General features: G+C 46.7%; 1 long non-coding RNA gene across 1 annotated transcript; it reads right to left on the bottom strand.

Annotated features, from left to right (window-relative positions):
* Positions 1-232: 232 nt before the first annotated feature.
* LOC116201564 lies at positions 233-3,847 on the bottom strand. Its single transcript, XR_004155897.1, has 3 exons — positions 3,611-3,847; positions 1,773-1,836; positions 233-523 (listed from the first exon to the last, which is right to left on the bottom strand). It is a non-coding gene; the product is annotated as an uncharacterized LOC116201564 (long non-coding RNA).
* Between the last annotated feature and the right edge of the window lie 11,936 nt (positions 3,848-15,783).

Here is a 15,783-nt window from a genome sequence, read left to right on the forward strand (position 1 = left end):
TCACAATTTCAAAGCACCGAGACGTGTAACACGAATAGAATCGTGTCTAGTGAGTACTCACGTACTATGACTTGAGTCCGGGCCCAATTTGAGGCGGCTCGAGTCGAGACGTGCGAGTCCTTTTTAGACCTCTTCGTGTCACACGATCTTTAATTTATATGTGAACCGCACACGTTTTACCGATCAAGGGCATAATCGTCTATCACGACCTTTAATTTCAGCTATATTTCCCTTATATTTCTTCGATACCCTTTACCACATAACTACTAACATAAAACAGGTTTTCAATGGACTCTCAAAAATATAAAACCAAGCTCTAATATGTATATACATCTCAAAAGGGAGTAATTTTCTTTCCTCAACCAATCACTAAACCAAAACTAAATATAAATTTTAGGTCGTAACATATTCAATTACATTCTATACAAAAAGAATATCTATCAAATAACTAAAGTCCCTACCTAGTTCTCCAAGCTGATCCCCGACATTAAAAAGTGATTCATCCTCGCAGCTAGACCCTTATCTGGAAAAATATATACAGGGTGTCAGCTGCATTTCAGTAAGCACTATATTCTAAAGTAAAATGAATAATATTAAGTGATAAATATATTTTGGACAACCAAATATTCATATAGATAGTAGTAGCTTAACCGAGTCTATCAATTAATTCACCAACACGACATATTAGACAATACGTACAAATGATTACTAAGTTCATTCATCAACAATCAATTGCCCTTATAACCATATAAAACTATTATTAGAATTAACATTTAAGCCAACATCATCTTGCACTCATAGCCTAACTAAATCAAATTGGCAACAACATGGCTTCCATATAATAATTCAGACAATCATAACAATCATCACATTTACAGCAATCCAACCAAACAAACAATATACAACACAACCAAATCTATATAGCCATTGGGTTGCATTTCCTCGCAACAGAGTTATGACGGTACCGTGACCCCGCACATCTCGCTCATACCATTCTCAACTTCCAATATCCACATCTCATAAGCGGGGGCCACCCATTAACCTATGGCGGGAAGAGTTGACCTCAATTTGTATTCCGCCAGGTCCAGCGGCCTACCAGGCCCCTTTTTCTATTCCGTCGGGTCCAGCGACCGATCAGGCCCCTATTTATATTCCGCCGGGTCCAGCGGCCGATCATGCCCCCATTTATATTCCGCCGGGTCCGACGGCCGAACAGGCCCTATTTGTATTCTGCTGGGTCCCGCGGCCAATCTGGCCTATTTTTATATTCCGCTGGGTCCAGCGGCCGATCTGGCCCATTTTATATTCCGACGGGTCCAGAGGCCGATCTGGCCTATTTTTATATTCCGCCCGGTCCAGCGGCCGATCTAGCCCCTATTTATATTCCGCCGGGTCCAGCGGTGCCATGGCTATATTTAAACAATACAAGCATAATCAATTGCAATCATGCCACCTCACCTCATACATCATCATACACAAGCACAATTTCAATCACATTACAATGGCAGCATGTTATCATCATATCTCTCATACACAATCAGATTACACAATCACACTGCATATCTCAAATCAAAATGAAACAAAAAATGCAATATCTCTCAAATCCATTCACACAACATAAGCAGACTGATTTCTCAATCTCTAACTATCACAACACTTTTCTTAAATAATTTATATAACTATAATACATCATTTTACAAGGAAATAGAATACTCACATAATATATATATATATATATATATTATAATTTCACAATGGAATAAAGTACTCACCAAACACCCAAAATAGTTCATCAAACTTGGCCTTCAGGATGGACAATATTGGTGTCCTCAACCCCTATCAATCATAAGCATAGTTTAGAAAATACCTTATATCTCATAAATCATTTCCTCCACTGATCCTCATACCAAATCACACCACAGTGGCCTTAAAGGATCGAATAAATCTAAAATAGAATGCACCAATAGCATCAGTCGTTAAACTTCCCATATAAAGAATCCTCCTCTTAGAAATTTTCTATGCATATTTCATAATTTACGATTTATCCACCTTAGATAACCTATATAAACTAGTTACTAACTTAGAATGTTGATAATCCAAAAATACGTACAATGGATTTAGTGACCACATCCAAATACAAGGAGAAAAACGATAGCAGATCATCCTCTACTAGCCTCGCCAACTCGTGGATATCTAGCTCTTCACACTTCCATTACTTCCATCTCACAATTCAGTAAAGCACATACGAACAACTTTTAATGGAATATCAACTCTCAGTACAACTACTAAATCAACAAGAACTGGGTAAATATAAGTATATTTTCAACACCATTGACTTGTCCTAGCTTAGTGCACTAAACATTTAAATGAGCCAGTCTAACCTAATTCATCGATTTCTCTAATTTATTCATCCAACTAATCCGTTATTTCATATTCCATAGTACGGGCATAATCAAATAAATGAAGCTCAATCAAGAAGAATATTATAACTCATCCCCCGAATGGCTTCCTACCTCGAGCCCGTTACACTCTTCACTTGCCCTGCTCTATTCACCTTTCTTTATCAAAGAAACATGGACCATATTAAGCTAAACTGGTCACTTAAAGCAAACCAATACATATCGTGATATAAATAACTACTTCACTCCATGTGTGGATATATGCAATCAACATCACTTGTTAACACGCATTTGACTCAATTAAGCGAGATTTAATCAACCAAAATGTAAATTATTAGTCCAAACGTTCGAAAAATAACATCTCTAACTTGAGAAGACAGAAATCGACTTAACAAACACCAAAATCAGATATGACCAACAAGGAAAATCGAGCTTAAAGAACATGAAAGTGGTCAGTTTTGGACTCGAGGAAAGAAAAATCGATAAACCCACTCATTACGGAAAATATGACAATAGTATTGCTATTTCAAAAAAATCCCAAAAAATTATATAAAATAGTATATTCAGACACGAATCTGATGTCCGAGCGAGCCTAATGAGCCTCCTGAAGTTGTTGGTTCGAGCTGTACGGAACAGACCCGGGCTGTGCGATGGCCCAACTTCGGAAGTTCGGCTCTCTCTCTATATAACTCCGAATACCACAATCTTGGAGTCTATGGAAAGCTTACAATGTGGGCTACGTTTTAGAAACAAACGGCATGCCAAAACATGAAGAATTCAGTTCAAAAATGCCGGTCGAAGTTGACGTTTCATTATGATTTTCAGAATTTGAAATTGCGATAACTTTCGAATCGTATAATGAAATCCAATTCCGTAAAAAGCCACACCATTCAAATGATCAGAGGAGTGTAACCATATCAAATTTTTGAACTAATAACATCTACACATCAATCTGCCATTAACGAGCTTCAACCAAGCTTTCTTCCCAACCAAAATCCTTTGCCTAACAAGCTCTAAGGTCAAGGTTGATTCTAGAATTTAGATAAATATATCCATTAGTGTAGTACCTAACGGAGTCCACCAACATGCAGAAACATTAAGTTGGTCCATGAATATACCTATTTCAAATTTGCAACTCAACTGGCTTATTTTGTTTCATAAAAGAAACCTCATAAAAAGCATCAAATCAAAACAATTCCAGCAATACCAACCTGAACGCCATGGATGAAAAATTTCGATTTTGAGCTCAACTCCCTCTTAAGTCGTTCTCCTGGTCTCCATTACACTCCCGCATTCCCTATCCTCATCGCCCTCTTGACTTCCCTCGTCACTCTTCTTCGTAAGTTGCATCCTTGAGCTTTCTCGGTCGAGTTCTCGTTCCCTTTCTCCTGCCCTCTTGTTTTCTCACGGACAGAGCTCTCCCTCTCTGTGTTTGTCTCTTGCTCCGTTTCTTTTTCTCCGTTGTTCCTCTTCAGTGAAACCGAACAGAGAAGAAAGGGAAAAAATAAATAAATGGATACTAAGGCGGTGGAAGAAGCTTGGGGGAGAGATGAGAGCCACGTGGGGTCCCTGCTTCCCTTTCTTTTTATTTTATTTTATTTTTATTTTTGCCCCACTAACTTGATTATAATATATATATATATATATATATATATATATATGAGCATGTAAGTATATGTATGCTATTTGATATAAAAATGTCACTCTCACATCGTCATCCCGTGATCCACCGATATCCTAGGCATTAAGGAGTCGGAAACATCTCGATCTATGGACGGAAAAAGGCGACCCGTTCGGGTGCGAGTTTCATTCGCACGGCATATTCCGTCCACTTTTGGTGTTTCCATCTCCCTATTGTAGATTCGGTGGCGACCATTTTATTTCTGTTGCAAAACACGAAAAACTGGATTAATCATGCCTTTGGCTTAATCAAACATTAGATAATGGATAGGCGGAATGCTAGATTCCAATCTAAAGTCAAAATACGGGTTTGGCGAATTCGGTGAAATCGCAGTGACACCTCATAGAATAGAGTTCTAAAACAAATTCACACATTTAATTGGCCTAGAACCACATCCCAGCCCACCTCTTTGTTGGCCTAGGTTAGATACATTGTTTGCTAATCAACCCCGGTTAATAACTGATTAAATCACGTACATTCGACTTAATATACAACTTGTTTGTATTTACCTATATTTGTCAGTTATTGTCTGTTTTTCATCAGTTTTATCAGTTTTCTTCTGTTTTCCATTTGCTTTTGCTGATTTGTTGCGGTTCGGGTCCGAGCCCATAGGTTATGTGTTGCACGGGGTCCAACGCCCCAAATCACCGAACACGAGGTTCGACGCCTCCTAACTCACTGAGCGCATACAACCCGAGTGCGGAATGGGATCTAGCCTCGAGTCACCATCACACTCCAAATATGGCCTATGTGAAAGGCAATTTGGATTGGATGTGTGAAACATGTTTAGATATCACCCGGGAGCTCGATCGGTCTAACGGTTACAGTGGGAACTAATCGGTTCTCCTACAAACCGTCGGTTCGATTGGACCCGACCCCCGGCTCTTTGAGCCCGCGTTGCCTTAATTTATTTATCGGTCATTCAAAACACACGGTGAGTCGGAGCGGAATATTGGCCCAATGCAAACCGATCGGTATCCAATTACTTTATTCAGTTGTATTATGTAATTATTCGAGTGTACATTGTGAGGATCTTATTTGTACATCTATTCATTCATTTGTAAGGATCCCCGATCGGCAAGCGAGAGGTCCGAGTGTTGAACCGGTCAAGTTGGTCTATTAATGCCTAGAGACGAGTAAGCCCGAATACTCGCGGTTTCGGTTCACACAGGGAGTCAACCGTCGTGGTTTGACAAACTGTAAACGTTAGGATAGTGAACCGATTCCTTGACGCACGAGCCTACTCATCTTTTGGGTTCTTGGCCCAACTTGATCAATTCATCAACTTTACGGTGTCAAAACGGGCGAGTCAAGTGCAAAATCACGCGGTAAATATACAAAATGGCAAGCTTAGCAAACTAGAGTACCGAAAGGGCGTGCGGGATATAGGCCCGCACGTAATAGAACCCCCGAATCCCGAATTTTCGGTTCCATATGACCATTGCCTTAGTATTTAGGTGTACCCCGTACCCCTAGACCCGGGCGACTCAACGGCCCTCGACCTACGGGTCGTAAACAGTAAGTGGCGACTCCTTCTCACGTGCGTCCGTTGCGCGTCCCCGGGAAGGTGGACACTCCCGAGCCGTGTTGCATAGGCTTCGCGCATGCGTGCCCTGACGAGATTAAATTCGGGTGCGCACAGGAAACTAGGTTAGTCAGAGGTTCCGAGTAAGGGAATGGATCGAGTCGGCTATGCCACCGAACCGGCCCCCAAAGATCCTCGCTCGATTTCAAGGAATTCACACCCTTGAGTCGGGAGCCCCCATTCATAGATAGCACGGTCCCTGTAGCACCGAACCATGCATCGTGCTATGCCTCCATGCAAACCTTCAACCCGACGCCGACAACAGTCCATCGAGTCGGCCTGCGTACCACTTGAGTCTTTTCTATTTCAAGAGCGATGTACCTTGTAATTTGTACTAAGCCGTGGGCATTTACTTTTCACTGCACATATGTATCATGCAGTTTTCAAAACACACTAGGATGTCGTTCACGTTGACAAGTCCTAAGCAGATTTTCTTATCGTCTTGGTACGGGACGCCTCGCTCGGCCTCCTGCCCGCACCTCGATAGAGTCCACCAGCACACAAGAACCTCACCGACCCGCCACGAAATGCGGATGGCGTATACTCTGGGACATCATGATCGACCTCACCAACACTAGTTTTGATTACCGAGAGGTTGCTGAGAGATGAAGAACTCGCCGGCCAGCCACAACTTGGAGGGAGCTCTCCCAAACCCGCGACAAGCTACAGAGATACGATCAGGAGCTCGTTTGAGCGAACGCCGCACTGGAGAGGTATAGGAAAGGGCCTCATGAAGGCCCGCACATGCACTTTAGGATAGATGTCTCCACAAGGCCCTCACCTAGACCCGGTGCTTTCCGAGGCCGCGCTCGCTCAAATCCCGAGTGTGGTGGCAAATCAGCTTAAGGCTCTATTTTACAAAATTTGCATTGTACTTTGAACCTTTTGAGTCAATATGAACGACAACATTAGCTTTTGAAAACTCACGCATTGCATGCATCCTATCCATTTACTGTTTTACACGACAATTAACACTACCACACGGTAGATAAAGTTGTGATTGCCTTTGTAGGTGGACCTCTCATGGTCCTCAGCCTTCCTCCACGGCGAGACGATCAGTAGCTCAAGGGCCAACCATCCAAGCAACACTAACTCCCTATTGATCCTGCGCAATCAATTATGTCATTGCATGGTTGAGCACACGTCCCTCCATGCTATAAGTGCTTCCATCAGCACAACTGAGCGTGCCCTTTCCGCGTCGTGTGAGCACATCCCTACCTTGCCCATGCACGCACCCTCGACACACCTTGTGCATATCTTTCAGTGTGCTTGCATGACGCCTACCAGGCCAGTTCGCTCCCCTACGCAGTTGCATTCAAATTACGAATAGTTCTTGTTCCTGCATTGCTTTTCCTCTTCCCATTGCAGGAAATAACTGACAAGAAGGCAATTTGAACCTTGAACGACCACAATCAGGACAATGAGCACTTCCCGTCCAGCACCTTAGAACTTCAACACCGAATCCCAACCCTCCCTCCACAAAAGATCACGGGCAACAGCTTCGACGAACAGAGCATGGCCCTGCCCACCCGCTGTGAAAGTCACTAGCACGGTCACATCTCCGACCGGAGAATGATACCTGCCCACCCGCTGCGAAAGTCACTAGCACGGTCACATCTCCGACCGGAGAATGATCCCTGCCCACCCTCTGCTGTGGCCATCAACCAGCCACTGGGGCAACATGCACTTTTCCCTAAACTCTCTTTTACATTTATTTATATGCATTCCCAAACAAGCTCCCGACATGAACGAACCCTTCACGGGCGCACTAGGACAGCCCCGAAGACGCCCTGTTGGTTCTATCGGAATTGTTCGATTCGTCTGTCCTCATGGGATCCGGCTCCTCGAGCCTTCCCTAGGACGGCTGCGCATGCCAACTCCCAATCGGGGAAAGTACACCTATGTGGCCCCTAGCCACGGTCTGCCCACTCTAGGATGGCAATGACTAGATCTCGGAATTGAGTGTCCCCCATGCGCGGCACCCCATGGGTCGCACGTTGGATAAGGGGATTTTCCTATGGGTCCATTCCACATTTCTTACCGCATATTCCACCGATCAATCACCTAATGCATCATCTTCTTTGTCATCTCTCACAGGGACACGCCGGTCACAAGCAAAGAACGATACACAGGTTCACATCTCCCTAAGAATTCCTCTCGGACCCTTTCCTCATATTTCGACGAGGGAGGTTTCCGACGAATATGTACCCCCCACGAAGCCGAAGATAGAGACAATCGAATAAACCGTTCAACCTCGACGCACGCGTCTCCACCGAGATCGAGCAATACCCCGGGGCAAATTGGGCCTTCCCCACTATAAAGACCCATCACCGACAACATGCAACGACAAGTCCCGGGGCAGGACACATTCGGCTTCAAGAGTGCCTATCATCTAAGGGGCACCCTCCACGGGAGCGACAATGCACGATCGGGAGCGGCGATCGCACATGATGCCCGGCACAGATCACAAAGACCGGGGCATCCCCATCCAATATTCACGCGAAGCAACCTTGGTTACCCACACTCCTGGGGCAATTTTGTTTTCTTTTTAGACAATAGGGGAAAGGACTTGTAAAGCATGCAAGGACAAAAGACGCGAAGTTCGGCTTTCGAGTGCACAAGAATCAGACTTTTAAGAAAACCAGCCCTCACAAAATTGGGCTAGGACAACGAAATACATCAAGTCTCCATGGGCCAAAGCAAACAAAAGCGGCCTCGGTGATGCAAAGTTGAGGAGTTTCAAACAAATACACGGTACACAATACAGACCCAGCTGCAAGAAAAAAAAAACAAAGCGAAAAGAAGCGAGAAAAACTCGCCAATGAAGAGAGAGAGAAAAGACGCGGGAAAAACCCGCCAATGAACAAAACAAGGCACCGCCGAGATATAAAACTCCAGCACCGCCAATTCGAAGAAGAAATCAACAAACCCCGACAAAAAGGGGGAGCAGTAGACGCAACTCCTCGACGGAGACAGAACGTAATGCACTCGAAGGTCGAATCATTCGAACCCTTCCCCCTTGCAAACTCGAGAGGCAAAAGAATCGAGCCCGCTAGGTCGAAAACCCCTCGGGGCAACCTAGGCAAAAGCTAGGGTTAAAAGAGATGCACGAGGTGGGTGACCCGGGTAGAAGACAGCCGCGGCCAGTCGGGGAAAAATAAGTCGGCACGCTTGCTCCGGTCACGGCACGGTGCGAGGTCGGGTTCGTTGGACTCCTAAGAGGCGGATCTACACGAGCACGGGCAGACCCGAGCGTGCCAAGGCCTGAACAAACCCGAAAATGTAAGAGAAAACTCGGTAAAAATGAGGAAAACCCGGTTTGAGAGAAACGGGTGAATGGCGGTTGTGCACGGTTGATCGGCCCTCGGACCGTGACCACCTCTTCACGGGGGAGAGTGAGGGTTGTGAGGAACCCTTTGAACGTGATGGCACGACTCGCCGAAGTCGTGGGAAGAAATGGCACGTGGCTTGCTCGGTGTGCACGACTAGGGAAGTCTCGGGACCCGAAAGTTCTCACGGCTGGAACGGGGTGTTGGAGGCCTCAAATTGAAAATCTAAGCCCGGAAATGGACTTAGGGGGTGGGAAATATGTAGGCTAGGAAGTTTGATGATTTTTGGCTTAAGTCGGGTCGGGTGGTTACCGGAATACCGGGTGGTTTTCCGGCGATTTTAGCCGGTTTCGGCCATGACACGGGCTGAACGGAAGTGAGGGAGAGGGCTGGAGCTTGAGAGGTTTTTGGAGAGAGATTGGCTTGAGAGAGAAGGAGAATGGAGAAGTGATTAAGCTTAATGGTGAAAGGGGCTTTATAGGCTAGGCTAATGGCCCGATTAAGAGAAGCTAAGTGCAGTTAGGGGGGGGATTAGTGGGCTGCCGAAATTAGAGGGGCATTGATGAGGGGAAAATGTCATGTTGAGTGTAGGGGAAGGCAAAGGAGGGTGATAGGTGTGATGGATGTGTAAGAGGAAGTGATGGATGTGTAAGAGGTGTAAGAAGATTTGAATTTTGTGGTGGGGGGAAGCTTGAGCCGCCGGCCATAGGGGCAAGCCGTGGCTTATTGCGGCTGAGCCGCGGCTTGAGGGTTTGAGCCGCGGCTCGCGGCTTGGTGGCTTGACTTGGCTGAGCTGTGGGTCCCGTTCGATTGAGAGAAAAGCCGGAAAATGCTTGAAACCCGATTGAGCTTGCATCCGACCTCCGATGTCCAATTAATTTGAAGATTTGGAATGCTTGAACTACGAGAATTTGAACGAGCCCAATATCGCCATCCGTCGTGTGGACGAATGTTAGGGCGACTCGACGCATCGAGAGTAGGTTTTGCCTCGTTTGGACATTCGGAGTGGAGTTTAGTGCCCCTCGACCCACGATTGACCTTTGTGCATCCTTGCATTTGTTTTGGCGATCCTTTTGCCCCGTGAGTGATTGTTGGCTAGTCGTCCTCGGTCGGGGACCGTTGGCCCGGGAAGACTTAGGGACTTTGACCGGGGTTTTCTCAGTGTGCCCTGAATGTCTTGAGGTGCTCGGGGATCGTTGTGAGGTGCCCGGAAATCGTTGCGATCGCTGTTTTCCGTGGAAATGCCCCGAAGGTTCGCCGGGAGACGTTCGTGCCCACTGAAACGTAGCTTGGGAGACCGAGTCGAGTTCCGGAAGGTTGTCTGAAGCTTGTTCCCCGGCCCTGGTGGTCCCTGGATGCCTGTAAGCCCGTTTTGAGGGGCCGTTTGCTTGTCAGTGGGGCGAACCCCGGGAGCTCTGTCAGAAAAGGCGTCCGTGGGGGATCGGGGTGTCCCGGCTTAAGCAGGATGCCCCGGAAATGCGCTCGGACGTGTCATTGGTCACTTTGGCACTGAGAGGGATTTTTGGAGTCCCATATTGGGCACCTTTCGGTGCTTCGGTGACTCGATGATGAATAGTGCCACAGTGTCAGCTCCGTCGTTTCGGGGATTCCTTGTTCGTTCATTCTTCTGATGGCTTTCCTCCGCTTTTCTCAGTGACCTAGCTCTTCTCCTATTGCTCATGACCCCCATGCTCGCCTACTTGTCTCTGATTGCCGGGTGATGAATAGTGTCCCGGGCCTCGGTCGGAAATCCTCGTGTGGGAAGCCGGTGGGCCAAAATGGGGTGCTGACAGTTATATTACATGCATCACAGCCGGAAATGATTAAAGTCGGGGTAGAAGAGACCACACGGTCCGGTAGAGCCATGGGAACTCACGGTTAGAGCCCATGGGAGGGAGCCGCGGAGTTCCTTTGATTCACCGAGACTAAAATGGTCTCTCCTTCCCCGAAATTAGTTGCTTCCCATGTCTTTACCGTTGTTTATTGCATGTGATGTGTTATTATGACGGGAAAAGACTTAAATCGGGGTCGAAGAGGCCTTCTTGACCCATGTGAGCCATGGAAACTCACGGCCATTCTTGAGGGAATGCGGCCAAGAGTTTCTTTGGACCACACGGGTCCGAGGAAGCCTCTTTCATTTCGAAATAGATCGGTTCCCGTGTTTTCACATTTTACCATTGCATGAATCGACGCCATTTTATCGATTCCTTTATACATATATATTGTAAGTGTTCGTTTGTGTGTTCGGTAGTGTTTCGAGATCTTGGCGGCGTCGGTTTCCTTCCATTTTCACTGAAATATGTGTTATTATTGTGCTCGATGTATTATGTATGCAAGGTACGGCTAGAATCGACGTAGGAGACTCTCCATAACCCAAGTTGAGTCAAGGAGAGCTCTCGGCCTAACCCTTGGAGAGGTAGCCGAGTGCCCTTTGACCCTTCCCAGGTTTAGGACGGTCTCCTTCGTTGCTTCGGATTCGTCCCTTGGAATTGAGTGTATTCATATTTTGCGTTTTTATCGTTGATCATGTGCTAGCCGCCTCCTACGAGAGTTAGTTTTGGAAGATTATCCGTCAAGTCCATAATTCTTCGATATAAGATCACTACCACCGAATAAATTCACAAATGGGAGAAACGGGACGTATCATTCGGTCAATTAAATCATTTGGACTAAATAATTGGATAAATTGATTGCTAATTTGTAAGCTCATCGATGGTTCACGGAACGGCGAAAATGCCCTTTTCTTTAAAAGCTCACAATTTCAAAGCACCGAGACGTGTAACACGAATAGAATCGGTGTCTAGCAAGTACTCGCGTACTATGACTCGAATCCAGACCCAATTTGAGGCGGCTTGAGTCGAGACGCGCGAGTCCTTTTTAGACCTCTTCGTGTCACACGATCTTTAATTTATATGTAAACTACACACGTTTTACCGATCAAGGGCATAATCGTCATTCCGTGATTCACCGATGTCCTAGGCATTAGGGAGTTGGAAACACCTCGATCTATGGACGGAAAAGGGCGACCCGTTCGGGTGCGAGTTTCACTCGCACGACCCATTCCGTTCACTTTCGGTGTTTCTATCTCCCTATTGTAGATTCGGTGGTGAGCATTTTATTTCTGTTGCAAAACACGAAAAACCGGATGAATCATGCATTTGGCTTAATCAAACATTAGATAATGGATAGGCGGAATGCTAGATTCCAATCTAGAGTCAAAATACGGGTTTGGCGAATTCGGTGAAACCGCAGTGACACCTCACAGAATAGAGTTCTAAAACAAATTCACACATTTAATTGGCCTAGAACCACATCCCAGCCCACCTCTTTGTTGGCTTAGGTTAGATACATTGTTTGCTAATCAACCTCGGTTAATAACTGATTAAGTCACGTACATTCGACTTAATATATAACTTATCTGTATTTACCTATATTTGTCAATTGTCGTTTGTTTTTCATCAGTTTTATCAGTTTTCTTCTGTTTTCCCTTTGCTTTTGCTAATTTGTTGCGGTTCGGGTCTGAGCCCATAGGTTACGTGTTGCACGGGGCCCAATGCCCCAAATCACCGAATACGAGGTCCAACGCCTCCTAACTCACTGAGCGCGTGCAACCCGAATGCGGAATGGGATCTAGCCTCGAGTCACCATCACACTCCAAATGTGGCCTATGTGGAAGGCAATTTGGATTGGATGTGTGAAACGTGTTTAGATATCACCCGGAAACTCGATCGGTCCAACGATTACAATGGGAACTAATCGATTCTCCTGTAAACCGTCGGTTCGATTGGACCCGACCCCCGACTCTTCGAGCCCGCGTTGCCTTAATTTATTTATCGGTTATTCAAAACACACAGAGAGCTGGAGTGGAATATTGGTCCAATGCAAACCGATCGGGATCCATTTACTTATTCAGTTATACTTTGTAATTATTCGAGAGAACATTGCGAGGATTTTATTTGTACATTCACTCATTCATTTGTAAGGATCCCCGATTGGCAAGCGAGAGGTCCGAGTGTCGAACCGGTCAAATCGGTCCATTGTTACCAAGAGATGAGTAAGCTCGAACACTCATGGTCGCGGTTCGCGCAGGGAATCGACCATCACGGTTCGATGAACTGTAACGCTAAGATAGTGAACCGATTCCTCGACGCACAAGCCTACTCATCTTTCGGATTATTGGCCCAACTTGATCAATTCATCGACTTTACGGTGTCAAAACGGGCGAGTCAAGTGCAACCCTAAATCACGCAGTAAATAGGCAAGCCTAGCAAACTAGAGTACCGAAAAGGCGTGCGGGATATAAGCCCGCACGTAATAGAACCCCCGAATTCGGAATTTCCGGTTCCGTACGACTATTGCCTTAGTATTTAGGTGTACGTCGTACCCCTAGACCCGGGTGACTCAACGGCCCTCGACCTACGGGTCGTAAACAGTGAGTGGCGACTCCTTCTCACGTGCGTCCGTCGTGCGTCCACGGGAAGGTGGATACTCCTGAGCCGCGTTGCGTAGGCTTCGCGCATGCGTGCCCCGACGAGATGAAATTCGAGTGCGCACAATGGCAGCAACGCTAATCTACAGCAGATCAACACCTTTGGGACAGCATCAGCCCTGTACATTCAGCGCGCACCACTATCCACATGACTAACGAAGAGTTATGCTCTTCTTTGCAGATGCGCATGGAACCCCAAGGGGCATCTTCTCCCTGACGGACTCATATTTGCCTCACGCGACGGGTCGTGCTATCGATACGTCGGAAACCGTCAAGGGATGCTCCATGCTACCAAACCACCGACGTCCAAAGAAGGGCAAGCGATGGGAGATCTTTATCAGTCGTCGCACATAATGCAATTCAGGCCCAAGGCCAAGCGAAACACGTCACGCGGCGCTTTGCGCAATTCCCAAACTAGTTTTCGGGTCCATCCCGGTTCAAAATTCCTGTTCGGGTCCATCCCGGTTTAAAATTCATGCTTTGGGTCCACCCCGGTTTAAATTCTTGTTCGGGTCCATCCCGGTTTAAAATTCCTGTTTCAGGTCCATCCCGGCTTAAAATTCATGTTCGGGTCCATCCCGGTTTAAATTCCTGTTTGTGTCCATCCCGGTTTAAAATTCATGTTTCGGGTACATCCTGGTTTAAATTCCTGTTCGGGTCCATCCCGGTTTAAAATTCCTATTTCTGGTCCATCCCGGTTTAAATTCCTATTTTGGGTTCCCCCCAACCTGTGAATTATTGTTTCCGGCACAATATCCCGATGCATCCAAGCAGGGTACGAGCAGCCGTAGGGGAACGGTATTAGAGCAGTCGTCGGACCCAAAATGGGGTGCTTCTTATAATCTTTGGCTACATCCTCTAATCGAGCATGCAACCAAAGAGGGGCAAGCTGTCAGCACTCCATTTTGGCCCACCGGCTCCCGATAGAGGACTTCCAACCAAAGCTCGGGACACTATTCACGATCGAACAATCGGAGGTGAACGCGCGGACGTGGGAGCATGGACTACAGAAGGGAAGCAAGGTCCTCCAAAAGGCTCAGAAGGGCAATCAAAAGGGGAGATGAACAACGAGCCCCGAAGCAATAGAAGCTGGCACTATGGCACTATTTATCACCGAATCACCGAAGCATCAGAAGGTATCCAATATGGGACTCTAAAAAATCCCTCTTGGTGCTAAAATGACTAACGGCACATCCGGGCGCATTTCAGAAGCATCCTGCTTGAGCCGAGGCACTCCCGAACATTCACAGATGCCTTCCTGATAGGGCTCCCGGGCGCCCGATCCACGGACAAGTAAACGGCACCCGGAAACGGGCCTGCACTCACCCAAGGACCACCTGGACCCTGGAACAAGTTTTAGATGGCCCTTCGGAACTCGATTTGGCCTCCCGAGTGGACCTCGATCTGGAAAAAGGGCCCCCACTCGAACGGGATCTAGCGCTCACAGCTCATTCAGTGGAAAGTTGACGTCCGGGCTTCACACCACTCATTCTCTACGACTCTTAGGATTAGGGAAATCATTTTGCCTCGGGCCAAGCAAATCAGTCAGGCCTCTCGAGTGACATTTCAGTGGTCACGAATGCCTCTCGGCAAGTTTTCGAAGCATGTTTCTGACGAACAGAAGCCACAGTGGTCTTCAAACACCTCAGGACATTCGGGAAACACTGAGAAAACCCCGATCGCAGATCCCTAGGTCACCTCCGGCTAATGGTCTTCGGTCAGGGATGACGTGCCAACGATTCCGCATAGGGCAAAAAAACTCACCGAGACGAACACTACAATGCACAAAGGAGCAATTGGAGAACGGGGATGGTCAACTCCACTCTGGATGTCCAAACGGGACAAAACCGACTCTCGAGGTGCCGAGTCACCCGAATATTCGTTCACATGACATATGGCGATATTAGGTTCATTCAAATTCTCTTCGTGCAAACATTCCAAATCTATCAATTAATCGGACCTCAGGGATCGGACGCGTGATCAATCGAGCCTCGAGCTTCTCCCAGCTTTTCTCCTAGTCGAATGGGACCCACAGCTCAGTCAAGCCATGCCTCCAAGCCACGGCTAAAACCCACAGCCACGGCTCAACCCTAAGCTTCGGCTCAACTTCCCCTAAGCCACGGCTCAATCCCAATTTCGGTGGCTCAAACCCAAGAGCTTCCCCCCCTCCACACATTTCAAATATCTCTTACACATCCTCACATCCATCACTTCCCATCACTTCTCCCTTACTTCCCCTACACTCTAAGTGATACAAACCCCTCCCTAACCCCTCTTCAAAATTCGGCAGCCCCATAATC

This window comes from Punica granatum, chromosome 3 (genome assembly GCF_007655135.1).
Source record: "Punica granatum isolate Tunisia-2019 chromosome 3, ASM765513v2, whole genome shotgun sequence".
In the NCBI taxonomy this organism is placed as follows: Eukaryota; Viridiplantae; Streptophyta; class Magnoliopsida; order Myrtales; family Lythraceae; genus Punica; species Punica granatum.